Source organism: Pristiophorus japonicus, chromosome 19 (assembly GCF_044704955.1).
Source record: "Pristiophorus japonicus isolate sPriJap1 chromosome 19, sPriJap1.hap1, whole genome shotgun sequence".
NCBI lineage: Eukaryota > Metazoa > Chordata > Chondrichthyes > Pristiophoridae > Pristiophorus > Pristiophorus japonicus.
In genome coordinates this window covers 29856319-29872547 of record NC_091995.1, presented here as the reverse complement: position 1 = coordinate 29872547, position 16229 = coordinate 29856319, and the positions used below count along the sequence as shown (strand labels likewise).

At 43.1% G+C, this 16229-nt stretch overlaps 1 pseudogene; it reads left to right on the top strand.

Annotated features, from left to right (window-relative positions):
* Nucleotides 1-2721: 2721 nt before the first annotated feature.
* Nucleotides 2722-7411, top strand: LOC139230412 (probable G-protein coupled receptor 139; annotated as a pseudogene).
* The last annotated feature ends 8818 nt before the right edge of the window (nt 7412-16229 follow it).

Genomic DNA, 16229 nt, shown 5'->3' with positions numbered 1-16229 from the left:
GAAGAATGAGAGGGGACCTTATGGAAACGTTTAAAATTCTGACGGGTTTAGACAGGTTAGGTGCAGGAAGAATGTTCCCAATGTTGGGGAAGTCCAGAACCAGGGGTCACAGTCTGAGGATAAGGGGTAAGCCATTTAGGACCGAGATGAGGAGAAACTTCTTCACCCAGAGAGTGGTGAACCTGTGGAATTCTCTAGTACAGAAAGTAGTTGAGGCCAATTCACTAAATATATTCAAAAGGGAGTTAGCTGAAGTCCTTACTACTCGGGGGATCAAGGGTTATGGCGAGAAAGCAGGAAGGGGGTATTGAAGTTTCATGTTCAGCCATGAACTTATTGAATGGCGGTGCAGGCTAGAATGGCTGAATGGCCTGCTCCTGCACCTATTTTCTATGTTTCTATGTTTCTATGCCTTCTTCACCACCAGCGATAACTGCATGTTAACTATCAATTGCTGATGTACTATGACACCGAGGTCTCGTTGCAGCTCCCCTTTTCCTAATCTGTCACATCACATTAAATGCTATTTTTTGCCCCTCTCATCATATTCAGGGAAACAAAATGTGCTCAGAAGCTGAAGAGTGCGAAGAAAGGAAGATTGATTATCACTCAGGCTTATTTAGCAAGCAGCAGCATAACACGGACTTTAATAGATACAATAGTTCTGGATTGGGAGACTCACTATAGCACGTGAGAATGGATAGTAGGATAGGATGGTCAGGATGTAGCTTCTCACAGAGAGTGCTCGCATCTGAGACCAGTTGTAGCGGGAAAAGATGATGATTTTGAGGGCACCACCTAAATTCAAAGCAGGAGCGTTTCACTGCATTGGCCAATCTGCCAGCTCGGAAATAATGGCTGAGAGCATGGAAAGAGTCATCGCTGGCGTGTGTGGGGTCGTCCAGCACGTCAGTGAGAACGTGCAGACAAGGATGGAGCGATTCAATGGAAATAAATTGAACTGTAAGTCGGGCGGGGCATCTAACGGGAATTTGACTGCATACCACCCACTTTCTGCTAGTGCCTATGACGAGTTACTATCTCAATATCTCTGTGTATCAATAGACTGGTTGGTGTGGTGCAACCGTGGGTGCAGTAACATCGTAGTTATGCCACTTAGCTCGCCATCCAAAGTCCTGGACTACTGATCTTGGAGACGTGAGTTTACATCGCACCATGGCAGCTGGGGAATTTCAATTAGTTAATTAAATAAATCTGGAATTAAAAACCGCTGACCATGAAACTATCGGATTGTCATAAAAAGGCATTTGGTTCATTAATGTCCTTCACGGAAGGAATCTGCCATCCTTACCTGGTCTGACCTTCATGTGAATCCAGACTCATGCCAATGTGGTTGACGCTTAATCTGACGTTGCTAGACAGGCACTCAGTTGAATAAGTTGGCTCAACACCACCTTCTCAGGAACAATCGGGCCAGTAAATGCTGGTCTTGCCTGCGGCAGCCACATCCCGTGAACGAATTAAAAAAATACAGAAGTTTCACCTTCCATTTATTTCTCCTCTTTTTAACTGCAGTAAAGGTGTCCTGCGCTATAGTTCGAAGTGCTTCTTTCATCAACATTGGCACGAGCAACAGCTTGCGGGGATGCAAAACAGGCAGTATCTTTTTTGCCGCCCATTATATCACACACCCAACATTCACTGCTGTCGAAGTCAATTTAACTGAATATCAGCCAAAGTAATAGCAACCAACGTCATGCCCTGTCAATTTGCAACCCACGCATTTATATAACATGTTTAATTTAGGACACCTGTCCAAGGCACTTCACACAGGCCTAATGAAACAACGATGGATACCGAGCCAAAGAATCGGGTGTTATTATAAGCTTGGGCACTAAATTGTGTGTTAGAGATGGTCTTAAAGGTGGTGACGGATAGTGAGTTCGAGCAGATTAGGAAGAGAATGCCACAGCTAGTGGTTTAAGTGGCTGCAGGTATAGCTGCCAATGGTGATGTGAATGGAGAGTGGCTGCACAAGAATTAACAGGGAAATTGGATGGTATTTTAGGCCTTGAGCAGGTTAAAGAGGAAGAACGTTATATAATGATCTGAGGTTCATGGAGGGTGGATAATAGGAAGCTGGCCAGGAATAACTGTGCATAAATCTAACTTAGACCGTCGAATAAAACATGTGACATCGGCCGGACTACCCTTCAATTACCACTCCTGATATGTTATCCCATTGAAGTCAATGGAAACGGAGAAGGAGAGCCGGGTTTAAGGAATGGCCCAGTCGACAACGCCTGTGTTACGCTGTTGTTTAACCTCAGAATTACCTCAATTGAGTCGAGAGGCTACAAAGGCACGAATGAGGGTTTCAACATCTGATCAGCTGAGCAGGAGGCGGGGATGGGCAACATTATGGATGGGAAATTTGACGGTCTATATCCACTACATGGGTCAACCTAATCTAATTGTCTCACCAATGGCAGCTGCTGCGATCAAGATGCAGTGACGAGGCAACAGTCACAGGGGTGAGGTGTTATTAAGTGTGAGATTGCAATGTGGCTTGCATTCTCCACTGATCATACAGCTCACCTTTATGACTGATTAATGGAGAGGTGCACTAATTTATTTGAAATGTACAGCTAATTATAGCGGTTACATAACCTTCACTCTCACTGGAGAATTGGCTCATATATAAATCAAACTTCTTTCGATGCTTTGCCTCGCTTCTACAGCTCCGGCTTTGAGCAGAACATGGGACCACAGGCTCTTGAGATAGAGATTTTCTATCCGATTCTTGCACTTATTGGTGTTCCTGGTCAGATTTTGTAAACCATAACTAATTTCCGTATACCATTGTTTTTCCTATGTTACAAAAGTGCATCATTGGCTGTATAACGGATTGAGTCATGTGGTGGTCATCAAGGCCCCTATATAAGTGCAAGTCTTTATTTCTTAACTGCAATATTACATCCCTTTGTGATATTTATTTTTGTTGATGTAAATGCACCTTCACACCTGGGGTAGTAACGTGTAGGATTGAATCACATGCCCGTTGAAGCGATAGCATGTTTTTTGTCCCCATTTATTTTAACTGGAACGGAAATCGATCGGTTCTATCTCATTGATTGGGCGGTCAGCCTCGCCTCGTTACTACGCAGGTTGGGAAGTTGAAACAGGAACATTTGGCATTTACTTATCAGCTTTGGCTCAATGGTAGCACTCTCGTACTCCGAGTCCAGAAGATCTTGGCTTCCGATCCCACTTCAGTGACCAGAATTCATTTTTTAAGCTAATATTTACATGCATTAGTGAAGCAGCACTGCACTGTCACAGTGCCATCTTTTACATAAGATATTAGCAAATAGGTGGGTCTGGAATTTAATCTCGAGCGATGGCGCAAAATGAGCAGTATAGAATTGGCACACATTATACACAGCACCTGATATTCAGTTGCTTTGCAATTAAGCCAGCTTGCCCACCTGACAAGTTACGTTAAAAATGCAGCAATTTAGTAGTTCATGTTTGCAAATCTTAACGGTCCTATAAGAAAGTTCGAAATGGAAGGATTTTCTCGAAGAACAGTACCTCGACTTTTTATTAGGCACTTTGCAGCTTTGTGAATTCAATATCGAGTTCAACAATTTCAGATCATAAACTCTGCGCCATTTTTTTTACATTGCAGCCGTTGATGACTCAGTCATTACCATTTGCACCTCTTTTAGACTCATCCTTTGTTACTTTTCTTGTCCCATTAAATCTTCTTTTCCTTTGTAATATCATAACGTGTATCATTTGATCTCTCCTAACTTCTGCACTATCAGTCATTCCCATTTATGCTTTCCCACCATCCCCCTTTCCCTGCCCCTGCTTAAAATCTGTTACGTCTCTAAACTTTTCCAGTTCTGTCGAAAGGTCACTGACCTGAGATGATAACTCGGTTTCTCCCTCCACAAATGCTGTCTAACCTGCTGTGTATTTCCAGTATTGAATGTTATTTATTAGCTCTAGTTTAAAATGGGCGATGTTGAATTGGCCGCCATTGACATAGCATTCCTAAGATTCCCGTTCAACGACTTTCACAGAAAATAAAAGCAGGCGTGTTACTCATTGTGTGGCCAATTTTATATCACTGTTTTACATACTCACACAAAGTTAAAATTAACAATCATACCTCCATGTCTCGCGAATTCTAACCTTTTGGATTCTAATGGGGTGATAGTGAACATCTCTGCTGAATGCTTTGCTAAGTTTCCTGTTTTTCAATTCCTTTCAGCGAACCTGATGTCAATTTTGATTCTTTTCCAAGGAAAGTGTGGACTTTCCAAAGGGATCGCTCGTTATATGATGGCCATGGCTGTGGGAGACATAATGGTTCTCATCTTTAATGTTATTGTGAGTCAAATAATTAAGTTTCATTTCCCAGATTCATTATTGAATTACACTTACGTGTGTCATTTCAGTGCCTTCATGCATTCAACTTTCCATCTGGTTCACAATGTCATTCACCTTTGACCGCTTCATCGCCATTCGTTGCCAGAAACTGAAGTCAACATATTGCACTGAAAGAACTGCCACGGTGGTCTTGATAACCGTATGTGTGCTTAACATTTTCATCAATGTTCCCATGTTTTTCCGCTATGAGCCCTATCATATTATTAACAAGATACCATGGGGCTGCCGTACCGTAACAGGATACTTCAGTTTACCAGCATGGAAAGCTCTCAAATGGATTACCAACCTCTCAAGCACATTACTTCCAATCCCTTTGCTTTTGCTGTTAAATTCTCTTACTGCCAGGCACATCCTATTGGCAAATAGGACCCGCAGAGCCCTGAAGAGGCGCAGCAATGGGCATAGCAGCAGTGACCCCGAGATGCATTAGGATGGAGAATGAAACAGTAAGTTCAGAGACCATGGTCCAGAACTTAAAGAAGGGTAACTTTGAAGGTATGAGGCGTGAATTGGCTAGGATAGATTGGCGAATGATACTTAGGGGGTTGACTGTGGATGGGCAATGGCAGACATTTAGAGACCGCATGGATGAAGTACAACAATTGTACATTCCTGTCTGGCGTAAAAAAAAAAGGGGAAGGTGGCTCAACCGTGGCTATCTAGGGAAATCAGGGATAGTATTAAAGCCAAGGAAGTGGCATACGAATTGGCCAGAAATAGCAGCGAACCTGGGGACTGGGAGAAATTTAGAACTCAGCAGAGGAGGACAAAGGGTTTGATTAGGACAGGGAAAATGGAGAACGAGAAGAAGCTTGCAGGGAACATTAAGGCGGATTGCAAAAGTTTCTATAGGTATGTAAAGAGAAAAAGGTTGGTGAAGACAAACGTAGGTCCCCTGCAGTCAGAATCAGGGGAAGTCATAACGGGGAACAAAGAAATGGCAGACCAATTGAACAAGTACTTTGGTTCGGTATTCACTAAGGAGGATACAAACAACCTTCCGGATATAAAAGGGGTCAGAGGGTCTAGTAAGGAGGGGGAACTGAGGGAAATCTTTATTAGTCGGGAAATTGTGTTGGGGAAATTGATGGGATTGAAGGCCGATAAATCCCCAGGGCCTGATGGACTGCATCCTAGAGTACTTAAGGAGGTGGCCTTAGAAATAGCGGATGCATTGACAGTCATTTTCCAACATTCCATTGATTCTGGATAAGTTCCTATGGAGTGGAGGGTAGCCAATGTAACCCCACTTTTTAAAAAAGGAGGGAGAGAGAAAACAGGGAATTATAGACCGGTCAGCCTGAACTCAGTAGTGGGTAAAATGATGGAATCAATTATTAAGGATGTCATAGCAGTGCATCTGGAAAATGGTGACATGATAGGTCTAAGTCAGCATGGATTTGTGAAAGGGAAATCATGCTTGTCAAATCTTCTGGAATTTTTTGAGGATGTTTCCAGTAAAGTGGACAAAGGAGAACCAGTTGATGTGGTATATTTGGACTTTCAGAAGGCTTTCGACAAGGTCCCACACAAGAGATTAATGTGCAAAGTTAAAGCACATGGGATTGGGGGTAGTGTGCTGACGTGGATTGAGAACTGGTTGTCAGACAGGAAGCAAAGAGTAGGAGTAAACGGGTACTTTTCAGAATGGCAGGCAGTGACTAGTGGAGTGCCGCAAGGTTCTGTGCTGGGGCCCCAGCTGTTTACATTGTACATTAATGATTTAGACGAGGGGATTAAATGCAGTATCTCCAAATTTGCGGATGATACAAAGTTGGGTGGCAGTGTGAGCTGCGGGAAGGATGCTATTAGGCTGCAGAGTGACTTGGATAGGTTAGGTGAGTGGGCAAATGCATGGCAGATGAAGTATAATGTGGATAAATGTGAGGTTATCCACTTTGGTGGTAAAAACAGAGAGACAGACTATTATCTGAATGGTGACAGATTAGGAAAAGGGAAGGTGCAACGAGACCTGGGTGTCATGGTACATCAGTCATTGAAGGTTGGCATGCAGGTACAGCAGGCGGTTAAGAAAGCAAATGGCATGTTGGCCTTCATAGCGAGGGGATTTGAATACAGGGGCAGGGAGGTGTTGCTACAGTTGTACAGGGCCTTGGTGAGGCCACACCTGGAGTATTGTGTACAGTTTTGGTCTCCTAACTTGAGGAAGGACATTCTTGCTATTGAGGGAGTGCAGCGAAGGTTCACCAGACTGATTCCCGGGATGGCGTGACTGACCTATCAAGAAAGATTGGATCAACTGGGCTTGTATTCACTGGAGTTCAGAAGAATGAGAGGGGACCTCATAGAAACGTTTAAAATTCTGATGGGTTTAGACAGGTTAGATGCAGAAAGAATGTTCCCAATGTTGGGGAAGTCCAGAACCAGGGGTCACAGTCTGAGGATAAGGGGTAAGCCATTTAGGACCGAGATGAGGAGAAACTTCTTCACCCAGAGAGTGGTGAACCTGTGGAATTCTCTACCACAGAAAGTAGTTGAGGCCAATTCACTAAATATATTCAAAAGGGAGTTAGCTGAAGTCCTTACTACTCGGGGGATCAAGGGTTATGGCGAGAAAGCAGGAAGGGGGTACTGAAGTTTCATGTTCAGCCATGAAGTCATTGAATGGCGGTGCAGGCTAGAAGGGCTGAATGGCCTGCTCCTGCACCTATTTTCTATGTTTCTATGTTTCTATGTTTCTATAAGGAGCCGAAGAACTTCCATCGTTCTGCTCTTCACTATCTCGGGGAGCTTTATTGTGCTGTCCGCGCCAATTACTGCAATACACATATGTGTCGGTGTCACAGAGACAGTTACTTTCCAAGGTTCAAACTCCCTTTATTTGGCAGTTAGAATTACATTTCTGTTGATGTGCACGACTTCCTGTACAAACACCTGCATTTATGCAATGACCCAGAGGATATTCAGAGCAGAGATCAAGATTGTGTGGAAATATCCGTATACTTTCATTATTAAACATTTTCAATAATATTTACGGATGAAATCCAACCAAAGTGAATTATCCATCGTTTCGCATGCAAATTTGTTCAATTCCTAGTTAAAGCCTTGTTGCCCCACCCATTATGGCTTGCAACAGCCCACTTGGTTTATGAACTCCTCGAAGAATCTGAATACTCCGAACAACTTGTGAATGCACAAACATCCCTTCAGAATCTCTGGTAACTCTTGTTTATCATAGACACGTAGGAACACAGAAACTAGGTGCAGGAGTCGGCCATTAGGGCATTCAAGTCTCCATCACCATCTAGTATGATCATCCACCGTAAGGGATATAGCAGGCGAAGAGCAGACAGATAGGTGTTCAGAATACAATGCTGAAGTTACTGAACTAATCAGTATATGGAGAGTCTGAGGAATCATTGCCTATGTATGTAACACTTGCTTATGGAGGTATAGCACAGTTACAACGCATTAAAATTGTATGGTTAACCTTCGTAACACTTAAAACAGCCAAAGTCAGCAGTTGCAAATTTTGATTAGAAGTCTCGAGGAAGGGATAAGAAAGCCATTTTTTTGCGAACAGTTATTTCAGATGACATATAGACTGTGGCAAAGTGCAATTCATTGAACAACAAAATTAACATATGATGGGAGATGGACAATTGCATGTACCACTCAGAGCCAGACGGATAAGAGTCGCCAAATCAATGTAACTCCGCTGATAGCAATAGATCTATCGATGATTTTACATGAGGGTAGCTCCTCTCCAAAACCTCGATAAAGTTTACTCGAAACTGCTTGTATTTTGAAGGTTCCACGATTGAACCCTCCCTTGCATTTGCTCAAACTAAAGCTGGTTGAACCTAAGGTTTCGTTCCTTTAATTCTGTGGTCATTATATAGAGGACAAAGGGTGAGGTGCCGATTACTTATATCTGGTAGTCCGCTGCGAGGAAGAGAAAACTTCTGTTTACCCCAACAATTGGCACTGTGAGCAGGGTACAGACCCTCCAACCTGGATGATGTCACAGCTAGCAATGGCAGTGAATATGTTTCTGTACCACCTCCAGCTGCAGTTTTGACAGGGAAGGAGGCAATCTGTATAAAGTACTAGACGGGGGTAACCTGGAGAACAAATTATAGCAAACCATGGAAGGACGAAAACCAAGATTGGGGATAGGCGTATTGGCTGAAAAAGAAGGAATCCAACCTAAAAATGGGGGTGTGACCCTAGGATGTTGATGAAAACTGGCCAGTGTGATAAAATAAAGACCAAGGGGGTCTCTAAGATATGAACTAAAAAGGTCCTGGGTATAAATGCTAGCGGGAATAGACGAAAAATAAAATGGACACTTCCATTCAGAGTAACCAGATTAGGGAGGCAAGCAGTATTGTTAGTCTGGCTGGACGTTAGATGGGTCTAAAGGCTTGGAAACATTACATGGAATCTGGTAGAGGGGTAAACTTACCCAGGCGAAAAAGTGTTTGCGATTAATTTGCTGAAAAAATATAGGATAAGCTGTTTTGAATGAAAATTTCGTGTGAATATCTGTCTTTAAGTGAAAGGGATCATGTGGAAGCTTTCTTGCCTGTTGAATTAGTGCTGGAAAAAACATTGAATTCACAATGGACACCTTGTTTTGATCAAAAGATAAAATGCAACCTTGAAACTAGACTGCTAAAAGGAAAACAAATTGAATGTCCAATTGGGGGAAAAAGTGTTTGCGATTGTCTTATGTAGTTTAAATTAACAAATTGAAGGTTAATTAACCAATGAAAACCACAGTGAAATCTCAGCTTTGTTTCAAAGTGTGAATCTGGGAAAAGAGATAAAAGACACTCTATGTTGATAATGATTTTAAATTACGAGAAAATTTCACTGCAGTAATGGAGATTTAAATTTCGGGTTTGAAAACCTTTTTAAAATGGAGGGTGCTTATTGAGGAAAAGAACCGAACACTCTAATCAAGCAGGAGAGAGTTTTGAAAATAACAAGGGGAAAAGATCTACTTTATGCGAACTCAGCAAAGGAAGGGGAAAAATGGGAATGTCGTGGCCCCGGCGCATTCCAGAGGAGCCTACTAAATTGACACCACGTGTATGTCCATATAGGTAGAACCAACGTGATAAGCTTGATGTCCAGATGCTGGTGGTGGAAGGGAATGAGTAGCGATATAGAGGACTGTTGTAGAAGGTGCATGACATGTGCAAAATACAACTCTGGTGAAAGTAAAGGTCAGAATGGGACACCAGCCCCGACCGAAAGAACCCTGGGAAAGCTTGCAGATAGATTTTACTGGACCATTACCCAGCAACAAGGAGACGAATTATTGCCTCGTTATAATAGAGCAGTTTACGAAGTGTGTAGAAACTTTTGCCACTGGAAATTGTTCAGCAAAAACCGTGGCCAGGATCCCAGCAGAAGAAATACCCCAATGTAGAATGCCACTACAGCTGGACGCAGATCAAGGTGCACACTTCACAGGGAAGATAATGAATCAGGCCTGCACTTTACTAGGAATCAGGCAAAAATATCCCATATGATCCAGAATCTTCCGGATTGGGGCAACGAATGAATAGGACCTTAAACACGACCCTAGTCGAGGCAATCAAGGAGGCTGGAAAGGGATGGGTAGACAGGTCACCCCGGGTACTGATGAAGCTCAGGGCAACCCCGAGTCGGACATCAGGACTGACACCCTTTGAACTAATGATTGGAAGGGCAATGAGACTGTCAGAACTCTTGGTTACAGGAAGCGATGAAGCAGGACTTCATCAAGACAGGAAATGGACGTTTGTGATGGAACTCTATAAGCAGTTACATGACTTTAAAGCACAGGTTGGAAATCAGCAAGTAATCAAGGGCTTTGAGAACGACACTAAGGAACAGAAGATACAAATACCCCAAAGGGACCAATCAGGTGATGGTGTGTATAGTAAGGGGCATTTGCGCCTGCATAGTTATAAGAGGTATCTGCAAGTGGAAACACTGGACCCAGTTAAAGAAGCATGGTCACTATCTAACCGGTGACGACCGGGATATATTTTTTTTCAGGAGTCTGGTGCTCGTGGGAACAACGTGGAGTAATGCAGCCTCATATCAAGGACAGCAGGCTGAGGGACAGCATTACCTCTATTAAAGGACTCCGGCGACATTAGTTGTGATAAAGAATCAAAAACACTGATGGTGATGGATGGAGCAACATTAGACTTAAATAATGGGCATAAAAAAATGTAACAAGGAAAATAAACAATATTGGGAAGGGGCCAGTAATACATGATCAATAATTAACGGGAAAAAGACTGCGGTGTGTCTCATAATTAGGCCGGACAAAGATACTGCGCCCGGTGACGTGGGCGCAGATTTAACTCAACATCAATGCATGGTGGTGGGGGGATATCTCCCGAGATCGACCCACCAACCAAGTCCCACCCACTACTTTCGCAACAGTGAGCACAACCAGGGGCCGGACCACCACACGACCAGCGCAACAAAAATGTCTAATAATAAACGCAGGTGCAAGAGGGCGATTCGTAATAAGGCAAACCAAGGATAAGATGTACTTTGGGTTATACCAGTAAATAATTACTGTATTTCTAAATTTAACAGGCTTAAAAATCCCAACTTCTGCAGGTCAAACACAATAAGCCTGTATAGTAATCTGACCATGCGAGCACTTAAAGGCCCTTTCAAAAATCATTAAGTTTAATGTGGAAAGAGGGTCAGGTAAAAAGCGGAACCGGGAAAAAGAGCGATATGCGGCGGTTTACACGGCGGAAGCTGCGAAGCGAAACACTGTAGATGATCGAGATCTGTTGGATAGAATACCTGAAGGAATGAAGGAAAGGGGAAGCAAGTGACATTGGAGTAGTGCGATGTGATTATGACTACTGCCTACATAGATGACAAACACTGGTGCGAACTGGTTGGTCCAAATGGACTGTTTCCGTGTTGCAATATCAAAGCAGATCATTACCACCGAACCCCTGCTCCCCCCCCCCACCCCCATGTATGATTTATTTTTCTTATGCTGGCAAGTTTGCCTACATAACTAATCCCTGGCAGCACTGAGAAGGTGACAGTGCAGCTTCAATTTGAACAGCTGCTCTCTCTCAGATGGCGCTCTAATCAATGTTTTTGGGAGGGGAATCCAGGATTCTGAAACAGCAACCATGAAGGAACAGTTACCACCTCAAACATTCATTCCTTCCACCACAGGCGCTATGTGGATGCAATGTGGACCATCGTTAAGATGCAATGCAGCAACTCGCGAAGGCTTCTTTGGCAGCACCTCCCAAACCCACGAGCTGTAGCAACTAGAAGGATATGGGTAGCAGGTGTATGGGAACACCATCACCTGCAAGTTCCCCTCCAAGTTACACACCATCCGGACTTAGAAGTATATCGCCGTTCCTTCCCCGTCACTGCATCAAAATCCTGAAACTCGCTTCCTAACAGCACTGTGGGGATTCCTTCACCAAACGGTCTGCAATGATTCAAGAATGCGACTGGTATGTCGCAGTTTCTGAAATGCCTTGAATTTTCCCTTCATTAGCTGACTAGATCGCACTAACCACGTCAGTCCTTGGATCCAGTTTGTACTGGATATATTTTAAACGATTCCATCAACCCCCTGGCTGAGCCTCGCCAATTCGTCAATCAAAGACAATTGGTTTCTCTACAGTTTGGAGACATGTTCATTTGTGATACCATAACTACCCCACTTTTGAGTCTTGATGGTCAAATACAAATGATATAAGAGGGTCATAAGACCAGCATCTGAATAGGCAGAGGTATTATGTATGTGGCACATTAATGATTGGATTTGCGGGAATTGGTTGTCAGCTCAGTAAGGCGCTATAGATTTTGAACGAGAGTAAGAGTGTAAGAATGAATTCTCAACAGCCACAAAGAGTATACGATTTCAGAAAGCATCTAGTGGACACCCGACAGACAGACGAAATAGGAGGGACAGGAAAAACCGGGTGTAGCCTATTCAAAGTCCAGACTTCTACCCAGAGCATAATGGGGCAATATTTTTTCTAAATTATACGCTGTAAACTGCTGCTCGAACAGTGTAATGTATTAAATCTTCAAGTGCTGAATAATATAAACACTGTCCCCAGTACGCATCAGCTTCAAACCTTTTAGTTCAGGGTGCTTCTGGAATTCTTACATCGCCGCCCAATGCCTTCAATGGAGAATCAAGTTGGGCATCAACAACAGCTAAGTTTATAATTTTATACGGACTTAACGTAGTAAAATAAGAACATAAGAAATAGGAGCAGGAGTAGGCCATACAGCCCTTCGAGTGTGCTCCCCCATTTAATAATATCATGGCTGATTCGATAATGGACTCAGGTCCCCTTCCCTGCCCGTTCCCCATAACCCCTTAATCCCTTATCTGTTAAGAGACTGTCTATCTCTGTCTTAAATATATTCAATATCCAGGCTTTAACAGCTCTCTGAGGCAGCGAACTCCACAGATTCACAACCCTCTGAGAGAAGAAATTCCTCCTCATCTCATTTTTGAATGAGTGGTTCCTTATTCTCAGATTGTGCCTCCTAGTTCTAATCTCCCCTATCGGTGTAAACATCCTCTCTGAATCCATCTTGTCAAGCCCCCTTATAATCTTATACGGTTCGAAAAGATCATCTCTCATTCATCTGAATTCCAATGAGTAGAGAACCAACCTCCTCAACCTTTCCTCATAATTCACCCGCCCCACCTCCGGAGTCAACCAAGTGAACCTTCTCTGAACTACCTCCAAAGCAAGTATATCCTTTCGTAAATATGGAAAACAAAACTCGACGCAGTATTCCAGGTGTGGCCTCATCAATACCCTGTGCAGCTGTAGCAAGAATTCCCTGCTTTTATACTCTATCACCTTTGCAATAAAAGCCAAGATTCCATTGGCCTTCCTGATCACTTCCTCTACATGCGTGCTAAACTTTTGTGTTTCATGCACACGTACCCCTATGTCCAGCTGTACTTCAGCATTTTACAATTTTTCTCCATTTGAATAATAACTTGCTCTTTGCTTTTTTTCTGCCAAAGTGCATGGCTTCACAGTTTCCAATATTATACTCCATCTGCCAAATTTTTCCCAACTCACTTAGCCTGTCTTTGTCCTTTTACAGATTTTTTCTGTCCTCCTCTCACATTTCTGTTCCTCTCATTTTCGAATTGTAACCAAGCATGGCTACCTTACACTTGGTCCTTTGTTCCAATTCGTTAATATAGATTGCTAATAGCTGGGGTCCCAACACTGATCCCTGCACCACCACACTAGTTACTGATTGCCAACCCGAGAATGAACCATTGATCTCGACTCTTTCTTTTCTGTTAGTTAGCCAATGCTCTCTCCATGCTAATATTTTACACCCAAAACCCTGAACATCTATCTTGTGCAGTAACCTTTTATGTGGCATCTTGTCAAATGCCTTTGGAAGACCAAATAATCCACATCCACTGCTTCCCCCTTATCCACCCTGTTCCTTACATCCTCAAAAATTCCAGCTAATTTGTCAAACATGACTTCACCTTCATAAATCCATGCTGACTGCCTGACCGAATTATGCTTCCTGCTACTGCTTATTTAATAATCGACTCCGACGTTTTCCAGACCACAGATATTAGGATAACTGGTCTATATTTCCTCCTTTTGGACTGCCTCCTTTTTTAGATAGGGGCATTACATTTGCATTTTTCCAATTTGCCGGGACCTCCCAAAAATCCAGGGAAGTTTGGTAAATTACAACCAATGCATCCACTATCCCTGCTGCTACTTCTCTTCAGACTCTGGGATGCAAGCCATCAGGTCCAGGAGATTTAGTCGCCTTTAGTCCCATTATCTTACTGAGTACCATCTCCTTGGTGATTGGGATTGTGTTAAGTTGCTCCCCCTTATATCCCCTTGACTATCCACTGTTGGGATATTGTTTTTATCCTCTACCCTAAAGACTGACACAAAATATTTGTTCAGAGCTTCTGCCATCTCCATGTTCCTCATTACTAATCCCCCGTTCTCGTCCTCTAAGGGACCAAAATTTACTTCAGACATTCTTTGCCTTTTTATATACCTATAGAAACTCTTGTTATCTGTTTTTATATTTCGTGCTAATTTACTTTCATATTCTACCTTCCGTTTCTTAATCACTTTTTTGGTCATTCTTTGCTGCCTTTTAAAAGATTCCCAATCTTCTGTCTTCCCACTAGTTTTGGTCACGCTGTATGCCCTAGTTTTAATTGGATACAGGCCTTTATATCTTTAGTTATCCCGAGATGGCTATCTTCTCTTTTGTACACTTTTCTACTCACTGGAATGTATTTTTCTTGAGTTGTGAAATATCTCCTTAAATGTACGCCACTGTTCACCAACTGTTCTGCACTTTAGTCTATTTTCCCAATCCACTTTATCCAAATCAGCCCTCATACCTTCATTGTCTCCTTTATTTAAGCTTTGTACGCTGGTTTCAGTTCCAACTTTCTCACCTTCCATCTGAATTTGAAATTCAATCACGCTATGATCACTCATTTCAAGGTGATCCTTTAATAGGATTGTTTACTGATCCTGTCTCATTACACAGGACCAGATCTAAATTAGCCTGCCCCCTGATTGATTCCGCTGCATACTGCTCAAGGAACCCGTCCCTTATGCAGTCTAAGAATTCTTCCACAAGGCTACCCTGACCAATTTGATTTTTCCAATTAATATGGAGGTTAAAATCACCCATGATTATTGCTGTTCCCTTTTTACAAGTCCCCACTATTTCCTGGTTTATACTCCGATTAACAGAGTTGCTACTGTTAGGGGGCCTATAGACTACGCCCATCAATGACATTTCCCCCTCATTATTCCTAAAATCCACCCAAACTTTTTCAACATCCTGATCATTTAGGCCAATATCGTTTTCTCACTATTGCAGTGATTCCATCATTTATCAATAGAGCTACCACACCTCCTTTTCCTTTCTGTCTGGCCTTCCGGATTGTGAAACACCACTGAATATTTAATTCCCAGTCCTGGTCTCCTTGCAACCTCGTTTCTGTAATGGCGATCAGATCATACCCATTTGTCTCAATTTGTGCCGTCAATTAATTTATTTTCTTACGAATGCTACGTACATTTAGAAAATGTGCTTTTTAATTTGTTCTTTTACCCTTCTTTCCTGCTTATTTCCTCTCTCCTTTAAACTCACTATCTTTATTTTTGCTTTCTAATTCTAGCTTTACTCCGCTCCCTATTGAATCTATTTTTAGGTTCGCATCCCCCTGCAAATCTAGTTTAAACCATCCACAACAGCACTAGCAATGCCCCCCATACCCCCCACACCTCCTCCCCCCGCACACCCCACGAGGATATTGGTTCTGGCTCTGTTGAGGTGCAACCCGTCTTGCTTGTACAGATCCCACCTACCTCAGAAGCGATCCCAATGCCTCAGCAAACTATAGCCCTCCCGACTGCATCATCTCTCCAGTCACTGCTCCATCCTGCTATTTCTGTACTCACTAGCTCGTGGCACCGGGAGTAATCCGGAGATTACTACCTTTGAGGTCCTGCTTTATAATCTCTCTCCTAGCTCCCTGAACTCTTCAGGCAGGACCTCATCACTCTTTCTACTTGTGTCGTTGGTCCCGATATGAACCACGACCTCTGGCTTTTCATTCCCTCCCGCCAGAATGTCCTGCAGCCGCTCAGTGACATCCTTGACGCTGGCACCAGTGAGGCAACATACCATTCTGGTGTCACGTCTGCAGCCACAGAAACACCTCTCTGCTCCCCTGACTATTGAATTCCCTATCACTATAGCTCTTCCATTCTTCCTCGTCCGCCACCGCCCCC